General features: G+C 37.5%; 1 long non-coding RNA gene across 2 annotated transcripts; it reads right to left on the minus strand.

Annotated features, from left to right (window-relative positions):
• Positions 1-271: 271 nt before the first annotated feature.
• LOC127558619 (uncharacterized) lies at positions 272-20,089 on the minus strand. 2 transcript variants are annotated; one of them, XR_007952946.1, is made up of 5 exons: positions 19,967-20,089; positions 10,689-10,812; positions 7,249-7,309; positions 5,196-5,278; positions 272-3,287 (listed from the first exon to the last, which is right to left on the minus strand). It is a non-coding gene; the product is annotated as an uncharacterized LOC127558619 (long non-coding RNA). The 2 variants fall into 2 exon arrangements; XR_007952945.1 differs by lacking the exon at positions 19,967-20,089 and adding an exon at positions 18,760-19,061.
• Positions 20,090-20,669: the final 580 nt, after the last annotated feature.

The raw sequence follows: 20,669 nt of genomic DNA on the forward strand, positions 1-20,669 counted from the left end.
ACGATCAAATGAGAACATAACATAAAACACTTTGCAAAACTTAAAAAGTGTCACATAAATGCTGATTGTTATGGATAAATGTGAATAAATTGAAGTCAGTTAATCAAATATTAAGTACCTTCTATGTGCCAGACATGAATTTTATTCTTAAAATTAGGTTAAGATAGAGATGACTTCAATCAAATATTAAGTACCTTCTATGTGCCAGACATGAATTTTATTCTTAAAATTAGGTTAAGATAGAGATGACTTCAATCAAATATTAAGTACCTTCTATGTGCCAGATATAAATTTTATTCTTAAAATTAAAATAGAGATGTGGGAAATCTCATGTCTATCACCAGCTGTTTCAGACCCTTCGTTTCAGATCCGCATTGTGTCTATGACAATGCCTTCTCCACTGCCTTAGCTTCTACATATTCAAAGGTGGACTCATCCTCTTCCTCCCCACATTGTCCCTATCCCCTATGTACACCCGGCTGCGATGTTCCATTGCTTATAGCTCTGTGACATCTCCTGTAACTCTTCCCTTCTCTCCATTCCCTCTGTCACCATCCTAGTTCAGGTCTTCATTTTCCCAGTATTCATTTATTCAAAAAACCATATTTGAGTGACTATGCTGAATATCCTTAACCCCAAAGAAAAGATATATGATTCTTTTCTTCACAGAACTAAACTGTTGAAATAATTTCCTCTCTGGCTTAAACTATAACATCAGATCATCATGCTGTTTCCAGCTTAATGTTTCTGGAGCCTACAGGGCTTTGTAACCCCTCTGTTTAGAAGCCTTTAGTACTTCCACATTTTCTATTAAAGTCCAGATTTTTTTACTTGGAATTCAAGGCACTCTTGATATTTGGCCCTGAAGCTCCTTTTTCAGCTTTGCTTCCCACTATTCCTTCAGTTGCCTTATAATCTGAAGCCCCTTCCTGTCTCCACACCTTTGCTCTCGTTTCTACTGCCTAGAATGCCCTTTCTCTAAATCTCCACTGTCCAATCCATTTGTCACTGCCCAGCTCCAATGCTTCCACTTTTCTGCAGCCTGCCATGAAATCACTAAAGGAACAGGTTTGAGCTTCCAAGTATTTTGGTTTGTTAAATGATGTGTGCCAATTACCTAAAAAAGTCTTAGCTTAGGGTTGGACCCTATATACAGGGGGAAACATTTTTATACATTAAAAAATCATCTAAAAGGAAATAAAACAATACTAGGTGATTTGATTTCTTAATTGGAGAGATTAGGGACTTGAGAATTGGGAGGGGAAGAACAAACGGATATAGTTTCCTGAAATATCCCATTCCTCCAAGTGTCAGTAGCAATCAAAGGAAAATGGAAGCAATAACTCATGAGTACTGGACCAGTTTTCAGAGAAGATGTGATTTTGCTCTGGATCCAACTGGTTTCTGATCTGCATAAGTTACATCCTTGGTTAAGGGTCTCTTAAATAAGAGGTGGAGGTGGTCCAACTTCCAGAACTAGGCTCAAAAAAGGCAAAGTTTTCTCCCAGTTTCCACAATTGACTGGTTACAAAATGGAGTCATTGAGGTCCTCTCAATTCCCACTTGCTGTCCCCTTCAATTTCTTCACATGATCCTCCACTAAAAAGGAATCTGCCTTTCTCTGAACATTTGGGATCCTAGATCTGGAGCTAGATGCAAGTGCAGGGTCCTTCCAAGGCAGATGTTGGGAATGGATCCAAGGATGCTCAACAACGTAGTCAGGTCGTGGAAGTGGCGTTTGAAGCAGGATTTGAAATTAAATGTTTCCCTGGATCCTCATCTCACTGCTAACACCTTAGACAGGAAATGCTGTGAAGGCAGGGGCTTTCCTTCCCCCAAAGTGCTTTACATATGGCAGGCACTCCCAAGTATCCCGGTTTTTGAAGACTGGGACCAAAGAAGTAAAGAAAATATCATTTCTCTTCAGCACTATATTTAGATAAGGGGTGGACCAAAGAATTAAAAAGAACCCCATATTCATTATCTTCAGCACTGTTTGAGTAACAGGGTGGAGCAAAGAACTAAAGAGAATCTCATTTCACAATAAGTTGAGCAGATCCATCCATTTCTTTTCCATTATGACCCATAGCTTTTCCCAGCTAGTCCCCCGGCTAGATTTTTCATGATTTGCCAATTGAGCTGTCACTTCTGACAGCTAATTGGCTCTAATTGCTCTTTTAGAGTACCATAATTACAGCCAGCATTGTGTAATCATAAAGGAAAAATCTTACCGAGGTCTTATCATTGTGTCAATCAACAGTGACTATTACTTAAGGAATGGGGACCAAGAGTGGAATAAAAAATTTCCCAAGAAAAGGTCTTTTATCGCTTAAGGAGCTGGTCTCCAAGTTGAGACGAAACATGTAGGTATGACCATTGTCCTATCAACTACCATAACGCTTACAAAGTTTCCCAGGATATAGGATGAACGGTCTCTAGAATTTTAACGAAAAGCCCTGCAATCTATACTTTTAACATTGTATGCAGATGACTAAAAAAGGGAGAATACTTACAAAGAAATTACAAAATAGATTAAGTTAGTGCTGAGGCCATTACTTGGTCATCTTAGTTATGTCCAACTCTTTCTGACCTCATTTGGGGTTTTCTTGACAAAGAGAGTGGAGTCGTTTGCCGTGTCCTTCTCTAGCTCATTTTACAGATGAAGGAATTGAGGCACACAGGGTTAATTTATTCACCCAAGATCACAGCTAGTATCTGGGGTCACATTTGAATTCAGAAAAATTGATCTCCCTGACTCTAGATTCAGTACTCATTATCAATCACAGAAACATAGGTCTGGAACAACGACGCTTAGAGGCCATTGAGTCCAATCTTGTCATTTTTCAGATGAGGAAGCTGCAGCCCAGGTTGGGGAAAGGACTTAACCACAATCACTCAGATCATTTGCATCAGAGGCAGCAATGGAGCCAGGTCCCCTGTGTCCAAGACCACTGTGCATTTTTCATGGCCCCCCACTGGGTTCCCTCCAGAGAAGAAGACTGTGTGATTCCTTCCTGTAGCAATTCCTTTCTCCTCCTGTTGGTCATCTTGGATGTTGATAAATTTAGAAAATATTTATCTTATAATGTTTAATAAAAGCACTTCTACCCATGTTTATGGTTACTAAATTTTTCAAGCTTGCAGAAGTGAGTTTCAGAATGATTAATTCCTATATATGGAGATGTCAACATCATCATAATCTGAGATAGGCTCAATGTGATCAGGAACAGAAACTCCCTTTTTCATTACAGTTGAATAAGGTTGCTGGCTTTCGCTTTCCTGTAGAGCTTTAAAACAGAAAAAATATCCTTAGGTGTCATATCTGATGTCCAAATTTACCTTCCTGACCATGAAGTAAGACTTATGCAAACTAGAGTTTATTTCAGTGATTTTTGCTCTTCTAGTGAGATCAGCATTTTGATCCCCATTTTACAAGTCAAATTTAGGCATATATATATAAAACATGTGTAGGTATTTATGTATGTGTCTGTATGTGAGCCCGCAGGCAAAGATACTTCTAGCTCATCATCTTATAGCTCAATTACATCAAGTTGCCCTGGACCCAGGAAAAAAGGGTAAAATAAAGGATTTTATCACCACCACTTAGATTGTCAAATTGTAGGCAGTTGAGCCAACTCAATAAATCACCCAACACACAGCAGAGTAAATACCTGAAAAGTATTTATCAATTAAGCCAAATCCTGGTTTTCATGAGAAAATAGGAGCAATCCCATTTGTCCTTTTTACATCCCATCAAGATTGTCAACAATGTTTTATTAGAATAAAAACGTGGTATATGAGGATCAATTCTGATAGAAGTGGCTCTCTTCGACAATTGATTCAAATCAGTTCCAATTGATCAGTGATGAACAGAACCAGCTACACCCAGCGAAAAAACATTGGGAAATGAATGTGGACTACAACACAGAATTTCCACTCTTTTTGTTGTTCTTTGCTTGCATTTTTTGGTTTTTCTTCCCAAGTTTTTACCTTCTTTCTAAATCCAATATTTCTTGTGCACCAAGATAACTGTATGGATATGTATACATAGATTGTATTTAACATATACTTTAATATGTTTAATATGTATGGGACCACCTGCCATCTAAGGGAGGGGATGGAGGGAAGGAGGGAAAAATTTGGAACAGAAGTTTTTGCAAGGGTCAGTGTTGAAAAATTACCCATGCATATGTTTTGTTAATAAAAAAATATAAATTTTAAAAAGGAATAAAAACGTGGGCAGAAAAGACAAGAATGGTTACTGGGGAAGGAACAAGAGGGAGAATATGGCAGCTTTCTGAGAGAGAGAGAATTAGATGAAAGCAAATTGGACAATGTAAACTACAGACTCTGAAATCCATCTTTTAATTCCATTTTTGGACAGTGTGTAGCTGAATCATCATCCTAGCTGACATTTATAGAGCACCTACTTTGTGCCAGGCACTATGCTAAGCATTTTACAATTATCTCATTTGTGATCCTAAAACTCTGGAAGGTAGGTGCTATTATTATTATCCTCATTTACAGAGGGGGAAACTGAGGGAGAAAAAGGTCAAATGGCTTGCCTGGGATCACACAGTGTCTGAGACTATATTTGAACTCAGGTCTGTACTAATTCCCAAGTCCAGTGTTTTGTCCATGGGACATCTAGCTGCCCCTAGAGAAGATGGGATTTGAAAGGAGTCTTAAAGGGGAGCAGGTTAATAATAGGTGATGGGGAGAAGGATGTGGGGCAGACTGAATCAGAAAGCTACTGTAGTAGTTCAGGTGTAAGATGAGACAAAAGTTTGAACTGAGGAAGGTTCCCACTCATGATTTGAAAAGGAGAATCAGGAGAGATCAGGGTCACAAATGCCCAGAGAGAAGGGAGCATCTTCTCCCAGATTTCTTCAGCTTCCCAGCTGAGAAGCTAAAAGCCCCTTTATGCATAAAGCCTACCCCAGGCTCCTTAACCTTAATGGCCGCTCTCTTAGTTTTTCTCCAACGTCTGTCGATGTTTGTACACAGTCATTTGTGGCTTCCCAAGGAGAAAGAACCATCCCTTTGTGTAGCCCTGGCACATCATAAGTGCTTAATAAATGATTATTGATCTAACTAGTTTTCATCCTTACGTAATAAAGCCCATTAAGCTGCAAATTCTAGATGAATTAGTTATCCCAACCTAAATGAAACTAGCGTTAATACGCCATGCTTACCGTGATTAAATGTATTTGCCAAAACTGGAATATTTCTAGGAGGCAGAGGGGGTAAAGACACGAATGTTTCATCGATGACATTCCTAAAAATACACATGGCTGCTGGTTATTGTTTTATTTCTCATCAATGAATTTAAAGAAAAACTACTGAAAATGTACATGGTTGAAAATAGTAATTTGCTGGTAAATGTTTAACAATCAACTCTACAGAATTCACATTTTCTCTGTTACTTTCAATCTAAATCAACAAAACAATAAATCAAGCTCTGGTATTCACGCTTGGCCCTCCTGAGCTGGTTAGAGCTGGCTCCAGTGCAACCCTGGTTGAAAATTCAACAACTGAGTGACTTTTAAAATGATCCTTTTCTTCTCCCTATTAAATTCTGAATATCTGTTGGAACTAATCCTTCAAATATAATTTCAATGGTCATCTTACATAGAAAGTGATGAGATAATGACTGAATTTATAGTTCCAGCTCTAAATCTGTGTCCTCCTGCAACTATGGTACCTTAGAAAATACAAATATAAAGATCTCCATCTCCCAAAGTGTCAGCAATCCCCTTCCTGCTCAAAATGACTTTCCTCAGAAAAGACCAATAACACAGATCTACTTTTGCCTCGTAGACAGCTTCCTTGACAAATTGGCTCTAATAACTTTCGGTATATAGAATCCTGTTTTCCCATTTATTTTTATTATAGAATTGGTATAGGTTTCTCAGTTAGATTCAAAACATAAAACCATAGTTAAGAATGCCACTGGCTTTCTAAAATCAGAAAGGGAAAAGATAATTCTCTTGATAAAGTATTAGTCAACATTCACAAAGTATGAATGAAAAATATATTCTTGTTATGTTTAATACAATAGTTTGAAGATCGATAATGCAGGCATGTATATGTAGCCTAAATCTGAGGCATGAGGGAAAAATAGAGATATGCATTTAGAGACTTGATCAAAATTAATTAGATAGAGAACATCTTGTAAAATTTTTAAATCAGGTAAATGTGAGCACAAGTGCAGCAAGAGATTTCTAGGGTCTTTTCCTCCAGCAGGAGAATTAACTTAGTTGATAAGAAGAATGACTATTTTTTGGTACAATGAGGTTGAGTTCATACGCTTGGCTTGAGCAGTTAAGCAAGTCACTTATGTTTGCCTCAGTTTCCTGAATTGTAAAATGGAGATAATGATATCTACCTCATAGGGTTGTTTCGAATGTCAAGTGAGATATTTGTCAAGTGCCTGGTACATAGTAGACGCTTAATAAGTTCTTGATCCCTTTCCCCTTCAAATATCTTTGTGAGGGGCAGCTAGGTGGTGCAGTGGATAGAGCACCAGCCCTGAAGTCAGGAGAACCAGAGTTCAAATCTGGTCTCAGACACTGTCTAGCTGTGTGACCCTGGGCAAGTCACTTAACCCCAATTGCCTCAGCAAAAAAAATAAAATAAAATAAAAAAAGAAGTCTAAAAAACAAAAAACAAACAAACAAACAAAAAACAAATATCTTTGTGACCTTTGGCAAATTATTTAATTTCTTTGTTCTTTTCTCCTCCACAGAATGAGGGGATTAGACTAGGTGGCCTCCCTATAATTAGATGACCAATTTTCTCACTATGATTCTAAACACCAAACTATATTCTTTGTTGTGGTTTAATTATTTCAGTCATGTCCAACTCTCCATGACCCCATTTGGAATTTTCTTGGTAAAGACACTGGAGAGGTTTGTCATTTTCTAATAAATACTACAGATGGGGAAACTGAGGCAAACAGGGTTAAGTGACTTGCACAGGGCCACACAGCTAGTAAGTGAAGAAGATGAGGCTTCCTGACTGTGCACTATGGCACCACCTTGCCACTCTAAGGGCTATAGTGGGAGCAGGCAAATAATTTTTAAGATGCAAAAGCAGAAGACTATGTGAACTCTAACCACCCATCTCTCTATATAGCATAACAATCATTAATATAAAGTCTCTATGGGAGAAGCGGGGGGAGGTAAACAATCCCTAACATTCAAAAGCATAGAGTTTTAGCGTCTACTTTAGAAAAAAAAAACTTACTCATATGTTTGTTCATCTTTTTGATTATACTTCAGAGACTTAGAGATTTCCCAGTTCTTGCCTTAAAAAAATCAAAAACATTTTTTATTTATTTATAAAGAAAAATAAAGATAATTATTTTGAAATTCATGAAATTCTTAAAAAATAAAGATGGAAAAGTTTAAGAAGATTGGGAAGGTCCAAAATCCTAAGCTGCAGGTGCTGAGATAGGCCATTTCTTCTCTGAAGTCAAAAAGATTCAATTTTGTGAGTTCAAATCTGACCTCAGACACTTCATAGCTGTGTAACTCTAGTCAGGTTACTTACCCTCATCCTGCCTTCATTTCCTCATCTATAAAGTGGGAATAATAACAGCACACCTAGCTCCATTTTGCAGACCTTAAAGCACAAGTCAAATCTTTAATTATAAAATTATATATAAATTTATATATATATATATACATATATATTATATAAAATTATAAAATCTTTAGTTCAGATTAGAAAATGTTTCCTTATTTTGAGTTGAGATTTTTAATCTGTACCTGCTAATTCTAGTATAGCCCACTGGGACCAAACTGTATGTCTTTTATATGTTAGCCATTAAATTAACTAAAGGAAGTTATGTTCCTGCTAAGACTTCTACTTCTCCAATCTGGTTCCTAAATGTTCTTCCCCTAATTATGGAGTCATAAAACAAGAACTTTTGTGCCAGGAGCATGTGCCATGTTATAGTTTAGTTGAATGGCACAGAGAACACCATCAGCTGAGCTGGGGAGAAAGGATAAAACATAATTTCTTTGCAGAGAGAATCAGAGAACTTGGGACACCAATGTAAGGTCACTTATGGGTAGAGGACTTTAGGGGAAGAAGAACAAAGCAGGATGGGCCCCCATCTTGCAGCCGTCAATTTTAACCATTCACTCTTGTCAACTAGATACTTAGAGCAGTTATTTCTGTGGAAGGATTGCAATCAGCATCATTGCCCTCTAAGTATCTTCAATCAGCATCATGGCCCTCTAAGTATCTTCTAAAATTGGCACACAGGGACAAAAATTCACTCACACTACCCTAGTTATGTATGCTTTTACCCATCACTTACCTTATTTTAGCATGGGTCCCATCCCACCAAAGCTCAAATTGATCAAATTTGCCTTCTTGCATTAGAATCTCTAATTCATCTTGTTTGTTATCTGCATTTGCTCATTTAAAATGTACAATAAATAAATAAATCACTACTAAAATTGTTATTTAAATCAAATATATCATAGAAATCATTCAAAGGTAAAAAATAAACTAGATAAATCACAAGATGGAAAAATCCATTTAAAGATAATCTGAAATGAATCATATTTTCCTATATTTGACTTCACTTATGCAATACCGAAACAGCCAGTTTCTTTTTTTAATTACTCGATTCTTTTTTTAATATTTGTTTTTGTGTCACAGCTGCTTCTAAATAATACTCTTCTACTGCAATTATTTTTTTAAACAAAGAGCTCACACATTGGCTACTGATACGGATACAATCCAGAAAATGCAGAATGAAATTGCCTGTATCATTTGTCAGAACTACTTTTCTCAATCAGTCATCATGGATTGTGGACAGCTTAGAATGTCTCTCTAAGAGCTGGAGACTTGGAAGCATACCTTCCTCTTGCCCTAAATGCAAGCAAATTTCCCAACTCAGAGAATTCCCAGCATTCAATGGGAGACTGGAAAAGCTAAATGACATTGATAAGCAGCTCAGGTCCCACAGTTTGCAGAGTTCTGAAGGACCAAGATGTCCTACTCACAAGGAAGTCCTCCAGCACTTTTGTGAGGAGAACCAGATATTGCTCTGTTTAGCTTGCTGCCAAATGCCAGAGCATGACTCTCACAAATTCTCTCCTATAGAAGAGGTCACTCACAATTACAGGAAGAAGCTACAGAAAATGCCAAGTCATGTGGAGAAAGATTTTGAAGAAACTAAGAAACTTCATTCTCAAAAGGGAGACATATGGTATTCCGTACCCATAGTCCCCCACTTCTCATTTCCTCTCTTGATCCAAATTACTTAAAATCTGTTTGTTCTTTTTCTAATTTACATCATCAAGATCTTTGCTTGCTTTATACCATCTCAGTTTATATGAGTCTTTTCATGCTTTTGCCACATCTTCATATTCATCTAAACTGCTGAATTCAATCAATTAACAGGTTCAAAATGGAGAACAAAGCAATCAGGATGACAAAGTCTTTTTATTTTTTATTTTTTGATGAATTGGTTTGACTTCATGCAGCCTTAGCTAGTGCCTCATGCTATTAATATACTATTAATAACTAATTATTAATTTGTGATCCATTCTTTTCCCCTTTTCTTTCTGTTAAAACCCATCTCCAGAAAAAGGTCAATCAGCCTCTGGCTGAGTGATGAGATTTGCTCCTAAACCTCAAGGCTTGTTAGTTGAACAAGACCCCACCCACCTGGGAGACCAAATTTTTGCTTAGAGTATATATAAAATCTAGGTTAAGTCTTTGCCTGAGAGAAGAACCTCTTGCTCTCCATTAGAATTCAGGACAACCCAATTCCTGAAGGAGAAAACTAGCCAGAAAGGTCCAGATGAAGGTGGCTTTCCCTGCCCAGATACCTTCAAACTATTGAGTCTCATAATCAAGTGTAATGATCGCAGGAGTCAGGAATTCAGGTTAAGGGGAAAATCTTCCATCTTTATTGAAGTGAAGAGATGAATAAGGATTGCGATAGCAATATGGGCAAGAAAGATTGCGATAGCAATATGGGCAGCTGCGACAGGAAGCCAGCTAACAGAGGGGGATCTGAGCTGAAAAGCCGCCCCAATAGCAATGCAATCAGTCTCTCCTTCCCCTTCCTTTTCCACTCCCCTGCCTCCACCCACCAAAATCGTCATTTCCTATACAACACATCAGGACTTGCACAAAGAGTGGGCGGGGGTCATTCTTTCTCCAAGCTTATATATTAATAGAGTATGGTCCAATTACTATTTAGCCTCATGTGCTTGGGACCTCAGTGCATCAACTCAAGCCTCAGCCCATTACAATCAAGCCACATCCTCAGCAGGAGGAATTGAAGACTTTGAACCCAATTCCTCATTTAATGTCCACCAATCAGGGTTGGTTTTCACTTCTCAGTGAAGTGAAGGGAGGAATGTAGGGCATTTCAGGCTTTCCCTTGGCATCTTTGGTTGCCAAGAGAAATCACTGATCATTGATTGATTTATTGTCAGTTAGTCTCATTAATAAATTGACCATTAATTTTCCAGAACCTCTGTCTCCCTAGGTTTTAATTTGTCTCTCTATGGACTCAGAAGTATTATTAATGCAAAATTAAAAGTCAGTCCCAAAGTTAAAAACCATCACTGTTCATGGAGATGTTATTCCTCCAATAGAAAGCAAATTCTCACTCCTACCCAACCGCACCCCCCACCAGTTGGACTATTAATTACCTTGTCTAAGCAGTCTCTTACAGATACAGTACATTACTAGGGCAAGCGTTCCTGAAACAAGGATTATTATTCCAGCCAAGAGGATCCAGAAATTCTCCAGCCACCAGGACATTGTAACATAAACCTGAGAAAAAAACCAAAAGCTGAGGTTGGAAGATGTACCGGGAGTGAGAAGAGGAAGAGGGGGAAGAATAATTACCTTGTGTCTTGCTCTTCATTAAGTTGTTAACTGGAGCCTAACAGGAGGGTGGTTTCCTTTTTCCTTTGCAACCTGGTCCCAACTTGTATTTTCAGCCTAACTCTACATTACTGCCCCCTTTTTCATTCATGATCAACCAACCTGAACTTCTCTCTGTTTCTCTCACAAAACACTCAAATTCCCACCTTTTCAGCTTTCCCCCATGCCTAGAATACCTGCCCTCTTCATTTCCACCTCAGAGAATTCTATTCCTCAAGATGTAGCTCCAACTTAACCTTCCACATGGAGCCTTTCCTCATTCCCCAACTGCTAATACCTTTCCTCCCTAACTCTTTTCCCCAACTCCCTTTCCTCCCTAAACTCCCTAGGCTTATTTGCATTTATTCTTCTTATATTTTTTCTGTACATTATAAGGGTGGAGTCGATTGATTTATTCAATGATGTTAACCCTTTCCCATTTTAAGTCAACAATATGATTGATCAATCTCAACCACTGACTTTAGTCTAAATGAGAAGAGTCTTTGGAACTGGAGACTCTTGCAAGAAATCATAATTAAATAAGCTGAGGAAAAGTTTTCATGATCCATTTTTATTTAATTTAATGTTTCTTTTAATACATGGTGGGAGGGGGGTTTTCATAATTAAAACTATCTAAAAATAAACTTAAATGCTTAAATGTCCCATCTAAAGAGATTTATATTTTAATAACAATCAGAGCTTCATACTAAAGAATGGCTGAATTTCAGACCCTCCTTGGCTATTAAAAAAAAGGCTGTGAGGGGTAATGAGTCTTTCCATGCGCCCCCTAAAATCATGCCCTGGGAGATCAACAACTTGACCAATGGCTAAATTCAGACAGAACTCTGGTACAGAAAAGGAAGATAAGCTATTTCTAAATCAGGTTATGCTTGAGTAAAGACTACAACCAACACATCCTGTCTGAATAAACAGAATTTCAACATAACTAACCACTGATCCTTAAGAAAATAGACTTTTGTTGATTTTGTTTTCATATCACCTAGATTTCCCTTTGTATCCCTCCTCCTTCCCTGTTTCAGAAAGCTATCCTTTATGACAAAGCAATTCAAAAGGGAAAAAATGAAGAGAAAAAATAAGCAAAATTGATGATTACAAAGACATTAGATTCCATATTCCACACTCATAGATTCCAGTCTCTGCAAAAGAGTAGAGGAGGAATCTTCTCATCTTGCCTATCTGGGGCCATATTTGTCCTGGATTATGATGCAACATTCTGGTGTGGTTGGTTTTTTTGTTTTTGTTTTTGTTTTTGTTTTGTTTTTTTGGTGGATCCTTTTTTTTTTTTTTTTTACTGTTGTTCTATCCATTTACATTGCTTTAGTCATTAAGTTTAATGTTCCTTATTTAACATGTATAGGACTGATTGCCATCTGGGGGAGGGAGTGATGGGAGGTCGGAGAAAAATCGGAACAGGAGTACAAGGGATAATGTTGTAAAAAATTACCCAGGCATGGGTTCTGTCAATAAAAAGTTATAATTTTAAAAAACGTTTAATATTCCTGGCTCTGTTCATTTCATTTTGAATTGGTTCTAGGACTGGAATCAGGAAGATTGATTTCAAATCTAGTCTCAGACACATAATAGTTGAGTGATCCTGGGCAAGTTATTTTATAAGTGTCTGCCTCAGTTACTTCAACTGTAAAATGGAGATAATAAAAGCACCTGAGGATCAAATAAGACAATAATTCTAAAGCATTTATGTCAGAATGAGCACTCTTCAAGTAGGGAGGCCATCCTTTGCTGAAATAATACACTGACCAGTGGAAAGTGCACTGACTCGTTCCTCCCTTTGATGCTTATCTGTGACCTTCAACACATTTATTTCTGTTTCCTTTTTAAAACAGGGAGCATATATCAGATGTATGTAGAGGAAAAAAGACATCTACTTTTTCCCTTTGCGTCTTTTATCTCTAAGGTCTAGTCATCAGAGGGATCTGCCTTCTTTGATTTTGTCAATGTTACCATTTTTGTAATGGATTTTTGTCATCCATTTTTCCATTTTTTGCCTTTCATGTTGTCTCTCCTCATTAATCTCAAGAAACTCTTATTAAAGTGTTTATGTATGGTCTAAAAGAAATGGCCAAATTACCATTCTTTTTAATAATCTGTTGGCCTTGTTGATAAAGTGGTTCAATTGTTCAAATAAAATAAAATAGGGATCAGATAGATGATCCCTTCTGATTCTAGATATGCTGGGTCTGGAATTCCAAAGTTCAAATCTGATCTCAGATAGTTGTATGATCCTTGTCAAGTCACCTTACTCTGTCTACCTCAGTTTCCTCATCTGTAAAATAAGTTGGAGAAGGAAATGGCAAATAGGGTCATGAGGAGTTGGATGTGACTGAGTAACAAGAAGTCACTAGCCCTCTCTGGACCTCAGTTTCCTTCTCTGTAAAAAAAAAGAAGTTGAACTAGATGGTCTCTTAAGTCCCTGCTAGACTTTTGAACCTCACATTGTAGTTTGTGTCTCTTTTTAAATTTACAGTTGGCCTTAGAAGGAAAAAAAAACTGATGCTATCTTTGATGCCCTCTGGTCTTCTGGACAGTTTTACTTTTCAAAACTTCTGCTCCAAATAAGTATTTTAGGATCAGGGTCATAAATTTAGAATTGGAAGGAATCTTAGAGGTCTTCCAGTCCTACTTGCTTATTTTATAGAAGAGGAAAATAGATTCAGGAAAGGAAAGGGACTTGCCCAGCAGCAGGATTTGAACCCAGAGACTCCACTCCAGAGTCTGAGCTCTTTTCATGTTTTATTGTCATTCGGTTATTTTTCAGTCATGTTGGATCTTGGTAACCCCATTTAGGGTTTCCTTGGCAAAGGCACTGGAGTAGTAGGCCATATCCTTCTTCAGCTCATTTTACAGATGAGACAAACAGAGTTAAATGACTTATTAAATGACACAGTCACCGAATTATGGAGCTAGAAGCCATCTTGGAGATGATGGAGGCTGGAGTGGCCCAATAGAAAGCACCCACATGTCAGGGCAGCGCCTCTGATTATTACTGGCTGAGTGACCTTAGCTAAGAACTTTTCCACAGGTTTCTTCATCTGTAAAAATAGAGATTTGGATTCCTATCGAACTCAAAACTTTTTGACTTGTCTTTTCTAGTTGTTAATTGTGTGACTGTGGGAAATCACTTAACTTCTCAGCATTGATTTTCTCATTTGTAAAAGGAAAAATCAGTTCCAAATATGAGATCTGAGTTCAAATTCTGTTTTGTTATTTCCTACATATGTGACCTTAGGCCTGTCACTTCTCCAACCTAGAGTAAATGGGCTTTGAGGTTAAACCCGAAACATCCTTTTCTGCAAAGTCCTCCCACTCATCAATTTGAAATAATATTAGAGTACTCAGCTCTGTGCCAATAGAACTTTCTGACAAATCACCTAAATGTTCCGAGCCTCAGTGCCCTTCTGTAAAATGAGACAGCAACTCCTTTCTCTGACCCTTCCCCATGACTGTGACATCAAAGATGGACCAGCTCGATGTGGATACAGAAAGGTGGTCACTGAGCTTTGAAGAGTGGGGGCTAGAAGCTAGCTGCTGAAAAGGTCAGACCCCGGGAACCCAGCAGAACATCCCACATAGCTGGACCCAAAGGGAACAATTCCCTGAAGACTTTCTAACCAGATAAAGAACTTCCAGAGCCTGCAGGTCCAAGAGTTGAAAATTGTCTTGGATCTATCTGTATCCTACAGGAAACTATCGTAACCACTGAACGCCGAGCTCATTGGTTAATGGGAAATGTCTGGGCTTTTTACCAGGCTCATCTAAGTAAATGCCTTTGCTAAGATCTAATTATGAAAGTTCATGTCCCATCAGCTATTCTGGTGTTAACTTGACAAACAGAGAGCCATCTCTGGCGTACCCCATCCTGGTCGCCTTTTGTGAATTGTCTCCCCTTTGTTGTTTGTCAGTTCTTGAAAAGGAACATGACATCGGGTTGGGAATGCCATAAACGCAAGTGAATTGGATTTTAGTGAGGGAAGGCTGGGCAAGGTCACCAGCCTTACTTTCCCCTCCAGAGATAGTTGGGTCCAATGGCCAGACATGGATCAGGATTCCTGGAGATGGCCCTAGAATGTAGAGTCCTTGAGGGGAGGGAATGTGTTTTCCATATTTGTATCCCCAACACTGTGTCTAGTACACAGTAGGTACTTAATAAATGTTTATTGAATACTAGTTTAATGTTAGTGCAGGAGTATCAAGAATGACTATACAGGACCTTCTCTTAGAATTTGTTAGAACAATAGCTGCCTTTTGCCAAAACAAATGATAAAATCAAGTGAATTGGAAGAGGTTGGGATAACTAAGTGCCCTATAGATAGAGAACTGGCTAGAAGTTAAAAAGACCTGAGTTCTACACAAGCTATAGATACTTAATTGTGTGATGCCGGGCAAGTAACTTAATCTCTGTTTGCCTCAGTTTTCTCAACTGTAAAATGGGAATAATATTAATAACACCTTCCTTTCAGAGTTATTGTGAGAATCAAATAAGATAATATTTGCACAGTGCTGGGCACATAGTAAAATACTAGTAATCATTATTATTATTATTTTACTGTGGTTACTTTATCCTGTGATAGATTTGCATTCTCAATGTAACTGCAATGATCCACTGGAGAAATTTTTCTTTTAGTACTTCCTTGGGTAATGCAATGGATAGAGTGTCAAGTCTGGATTAAGGAAGACTCATCTTCCTAAGTTCAAATATGGCTTTTACTAATTGTGTGGTCCTGGGCAAGTCACTTAATCCTGTTTGCCTCAGTTTCCTCACCTGTAAAATGAGCTGGACAAGGAAATGGTCAACCACTTCAGTAACTTTGCAAGAAAATCCCAAATGCAATCACGAAGAGGTAGACACCATTGAAAAATGACTGAACAACAACCGATTTTCCTTCTTGAAAGCTGTGATTTTCAGGGAACTAGAATTCCTTTTTTCTCTTTTTAGAATGCCATAAAGCAGTCCTTTTGTCTTGTATATTTCCTTTGCAAGTCTGACAAGATTCTTTGAGCTAACTTTTCCTGGTTGAATACATAACTACTGATATCTACTGTATTGTTTTACGCATTATGAATGTGGAAATCAACATAAGCTTCCTTTGGATGTCCATGCCATATTCTTTGCTTTTTAATTTAAAAAAAAATCAAGTAAATCTAAACTGTTTTCCTTAACAGGAAATGAGTTCAAACAGTTTTTCCAAAAAATTTTAAAACATTTTAAATGGCTAAAATCTCTTCTCTTTCCAATGGAAAGAAAAAAAGAAAAAAGAAAATTCTCATAATAAGTATGAATAATCAAGCAAAACCTTGCAATGGCCATATCTAAAAAATATTTTAATCAACACTCTGTACTGCCTGCCTCCAACAGGAGTGAAAAATGGACTTTATGAACCTTAAAGATGATAAATTTATGCTTCGTCACTGATGCTTTGAAATTATGGTTGGTCATCGCATGGATCAAAATTACAAAAGTTTTTCAAGTTTATTTTCCTCTTTAACACTGTTGTCACCGATAAATTATTTTCCTAGTTCTGCTCTCTTTGCCCTTCATCAGTTCATAGAGAGCCTGTCTTTTTCATCATGGCACCTGTGTTTCTTATGGCACAATAATGTTTCACTAAATTGATATTCTTAAAATTTAGCTATGTCTGTATCACCCCTACTGCCTCTAATATAAGTTTAAAATCTCCCTGTTGAAATTTAAAGCCCTCCCCATTTCTTTCCCTCATATATGTTAGGGTTCAGCCAACTGGACTATTTGCTCTTCCTGATGCCTGATTTTCCATCTATCCAGAATATCCAGAATGTTCTCCTTCTTTACATCCATCTCTTGGAAACCCTTATTCCCTTCAAAGTTCTGCTAAGGTTATACTCCCCCCTTTTTTTGCAAGGCAATTGGGAATAATTGCCCAGGATCACACAGCTATTAAGTGTTGTGTCTGAGAATGGATTTGAACTCAGGTCCTCCTGATTCCAGGGCCAATGCTCTATCCATTTAAGTGATACTTCCTTTTCAAGAATGCCTTCCTGGCTATGTGATCCTGGTCAAGTCATTTAACCCCACTTGCTTCAACAACAACAACAACAAAAGAATGCCTTCTTGAATTGCACATGTTTAACATATATTGAATCACTTGTCATCTAGGGAATGGGATGCGGGGAAGGGAGGGGAAAAAATAGAACACAAGGTTTTATAAGGGTATATGTACAAAACCATCCATGTATATATTTTGAAAATAAAAAGTTTTAATTTAAAAAGTTATAAAAATTTTAAAAATGCCTTCCTGATTTCCCTCTCTTTCATCCAAATTATTTTATTTTTTAGATATTATTGGTTTTATTCTCTGTATATACATTATCTCTGCTCCTTGAGGGCAGAGATATCTGTATCTCTGTCATCTAGTACAATGCCTGGCATACAGAGGGCACTTAATAAATGCTTGTTGAGTTGATTGTAAGTTTTACTGAGTTATACAACCCATCATTTATGTGAGGGGTAACTAGACGGCACAGTGGATAGAGCCCTGAGTTTGGAAGCAGGAAGGATCATCTTTATGAGTTCAAATCTGGCCTCAGACATTTATTTGTGTGACCCGCAACAAGTCACTTAACCCTGTATGCCTCAGTTCCTCATCTGTAAAAGGAGCTGGAAAAGGAAATGGTAAATCAATCTAGGATCTTGCCAAGAAAACTTCAAATGGGGTCATCACGAGTCAGATATGACCAAAGTGACAGGACAACAAAAGCGATAACTATTCATGTGGGGATCAAACAATACAATATAGAGAATCCTTTGCGCATCTTAAAGTCCTATTAAATGTGACTAGCTATTTATTAGTTGAGCCAAACAAGTCCTCTATAACTTCCCTTCCCAAGTTCCTAGCCTTCATTTTTCAAATCTCTGGGAATAAGTCTGAAACTTGAAGATCAGAATGATCGAAAGTCTGTCTGAATAATCATTCTAATCAATACAAATTGACGCTGTTGCTCATGCAGTGTGATTGTTAGCTCGTGACTTTTAAAAATTAGAGATAATATCAAGTAAAAAGGATATCTATGTGAGAAATTAGAGAGAAAAATTAGAGATAATATCCAGTAAAAAGGATATCTATGTGAGAAATTAGAGAGAGAAAAATTAGAAATAATATCCAGTAAAAAAAAGGATATTAGAAAATGAATTTCTAATATATTCAGGAATAATCACTGTATTATACCTTTCACTTTGAAGTTTCTAGAGGGTAGAGATCCTTCCCCAGATACTCTTGGAAGTCTGCTTTGGCCTTTAATAACATATATAATCAAGAAAGTCCTCCGTGGGTCTAACCCAATTCTCTCTTGCTGGGTCCAATTCCCTCCCTCTCCCATTCACTCTTTTAGGGAAAACAAGACATATCCTGAAGAGAGTTAAAAATACATAATAATGACTCCAATGTGTTCTGGTTGTTGTTTGATTATGTCTGACTCTTTATGACCCCCCTTGGGGTTTTCCTGGCCAAAAAAAATATTAGAGTGGTTTGCTATTTCCTTGTCCATATCATTTTACAGATGAGGAAACTGAGGCATACAGGGTAAAGAGTCTTGGTTAGAGTCACACAGTAAGTGTCTGAGGTCAGATTTAAATTTAGGTTTTCCTGATTCCAAGCCTGATGCTTTACCCATATATCATAAATAGAGCTATTAATATATAATAATTATTCATATCCTTATAAAGTACATTCTTCACTTGAGGCCTTGGTGGTCTCATTCTAGTTTAGTGAATGAGAATACGAAGGTTTAGAGATCAAGTAACTCTCCCAGTAAATTCAGTGCTGGATAATCTAACTATACCTCTTTTCTCCCCGATAAATCCAACTCCTTTCTCCTTAGTCTTCTCCCTTCCTTCTAATGATAAAAATGGCTGATGTTGAGGTGGGAAAGTACATCTTTCAAGGAGCTGCAAATCCAATACTTTTCTGGGAATAGGAGATAAATTCAAAAGACTTCATTCCAAGAATTTTAAAATACTCATCTCAATTCTCTTTCAAAGAGTCAAAAGAACAAGTAAGCTTTTTCAATTCTATTATTCTATATGGTGTTAGTCTTGAAGATTTTCAACAAGGGGAAATGGAGTCAGCATCCCTTAAATACTCCCAGAGAAGGGACTTGGAAACACTTTGACAAACAATTAGAACTTAGATCTTCTGACAAACAATTAGAACTTAGATCTTCCTCCATTGTCATCTTCAGATGTCATGCTAATATTAGTAAGATATATCAGACACTTAGGAGACATGGATACATGGGCAATATCTTTATAAGGGGGAAGAACAATTAGCAAATTTATAGAATAGGGCTCTTTTCTTCACTTTGTTAAAATTAACCATGTATTTAAGATATTTTGCTGGATTAAATGCATGGAGTAAATGAAAATGTGCTTGAATTTTTCACAAATAAATTGAATTTCACATGTTTTGTATCTTCAAGGAGGGATTTAGAAATAATCATTATTTTTTCCATGCAATTACCTATAATGGCTTTACATTAATCCTTCAGCAAAGAAGTGGCTTTGGAGAAGATGCTTCCTTTCCCTGAGGGTCTCTATTTTCCCCTTGAAGGAATAGGGTAGTTAGATAAGATATACCAAATCTCTTCTAGTCTTTTCAGTCTATGACCAAAATTCAAGACAGATAGGTTCCCGATTCATGGATTTTCTTTTTTGTTATTTGGTGATCTATCCATGGAGGCAGCTAGGTGGTGCTGCAGTGGATAGTGTCAGGTTTGGAGTCAGGAAGCTTTATATTCCTAAATTCAAATCCAGGCTCAGTCACTTACTTGCTATGTGACCCTGGGCAAGTCACTCCACTCTGCCTCAGTTTCCTCATCTGGAAAATGAGCTGAGAAGGAAATGGCAGACCATTCCAGTATCTTTGTCAAGGAAATCCCAAATAGGGTCAGGAAGAGTCATATGTGACCGAACAACAACAAGCTCCATATATTAGGTAGCATTTCATCCTTAGTAAAGTATCCATCTAAAAAATAAAGTTTAAAGGCTTACCTCTTCTTGCTGGCGCTCTCTCAGTTGGCCTTTCTTATTTGATCAACTAGTGAGTCTCAACGAATAGACCCTAGGGGAACACTTCATCACTGGGTTGATAGGAAGCGTCCCCTTGACTGGAGACTTAAGAGACTTTTGAAACAAGCCCTGATATTACTTCCCTTTCTGACCAGCTCTTCAGAGGAAGTACAATTACCAAGTGGCTGGAATTGAGTAAAGAGAAAGAGAGGGACAAGAAGGTGGCTTCCCCTTTCTGGAGGGTCACAACTCTGATTGTAGTTACTGATTTCCATGACTCATCGCTCCCCCATATCTGCTTTTAAAATATTGTAAACTTTCCCAGGAAGGACACATTGAAAAACTTATTTTTCCTTTGTGTCTCCTTTATCTCCTGACATGGGCCTTGGATATAGTATTTAATCTTCATTGAATTGAATCGAATGAATTTCAAATTTAGAATCCTCTTGCTACAACCAAGTTCTTTGGGAAAACAGTTTCCTCATGTGTGAAATGAGGAGAATTCAAAACTCTAGACCTATGATTCTATAGATGGATGGTATCTAAAATGTGAAAAGAGTCTGAGCTTATGATTTCACTAGTACAGGAAAACTCTTAAGTGAGGATTCTTCCATCCATGCAGATTGGAACCTTCTCGTCTTAGAAGGCTGTTTAAAACATTTTGGGAGGTTAAGTGCTTTGCCCA

The sequence above is a fragment of the Antechinus flavipes genome, chromosome 4, assembly GCF_016432865.1.
Source record: "Antechinus flavipes isolate AdamAnt ecotype Samford, QLD, Australia chromosome 4, AdamAnt_v2, whole genome shotgun sequence".
Taxonomy (NCBI): domain Eukaryota; kingdom Metazoa; phylum Chordata; class Mammalia; order Dasyuromorphia; family Dasyuridae; genus Antechinus; species Antechinus flavipes.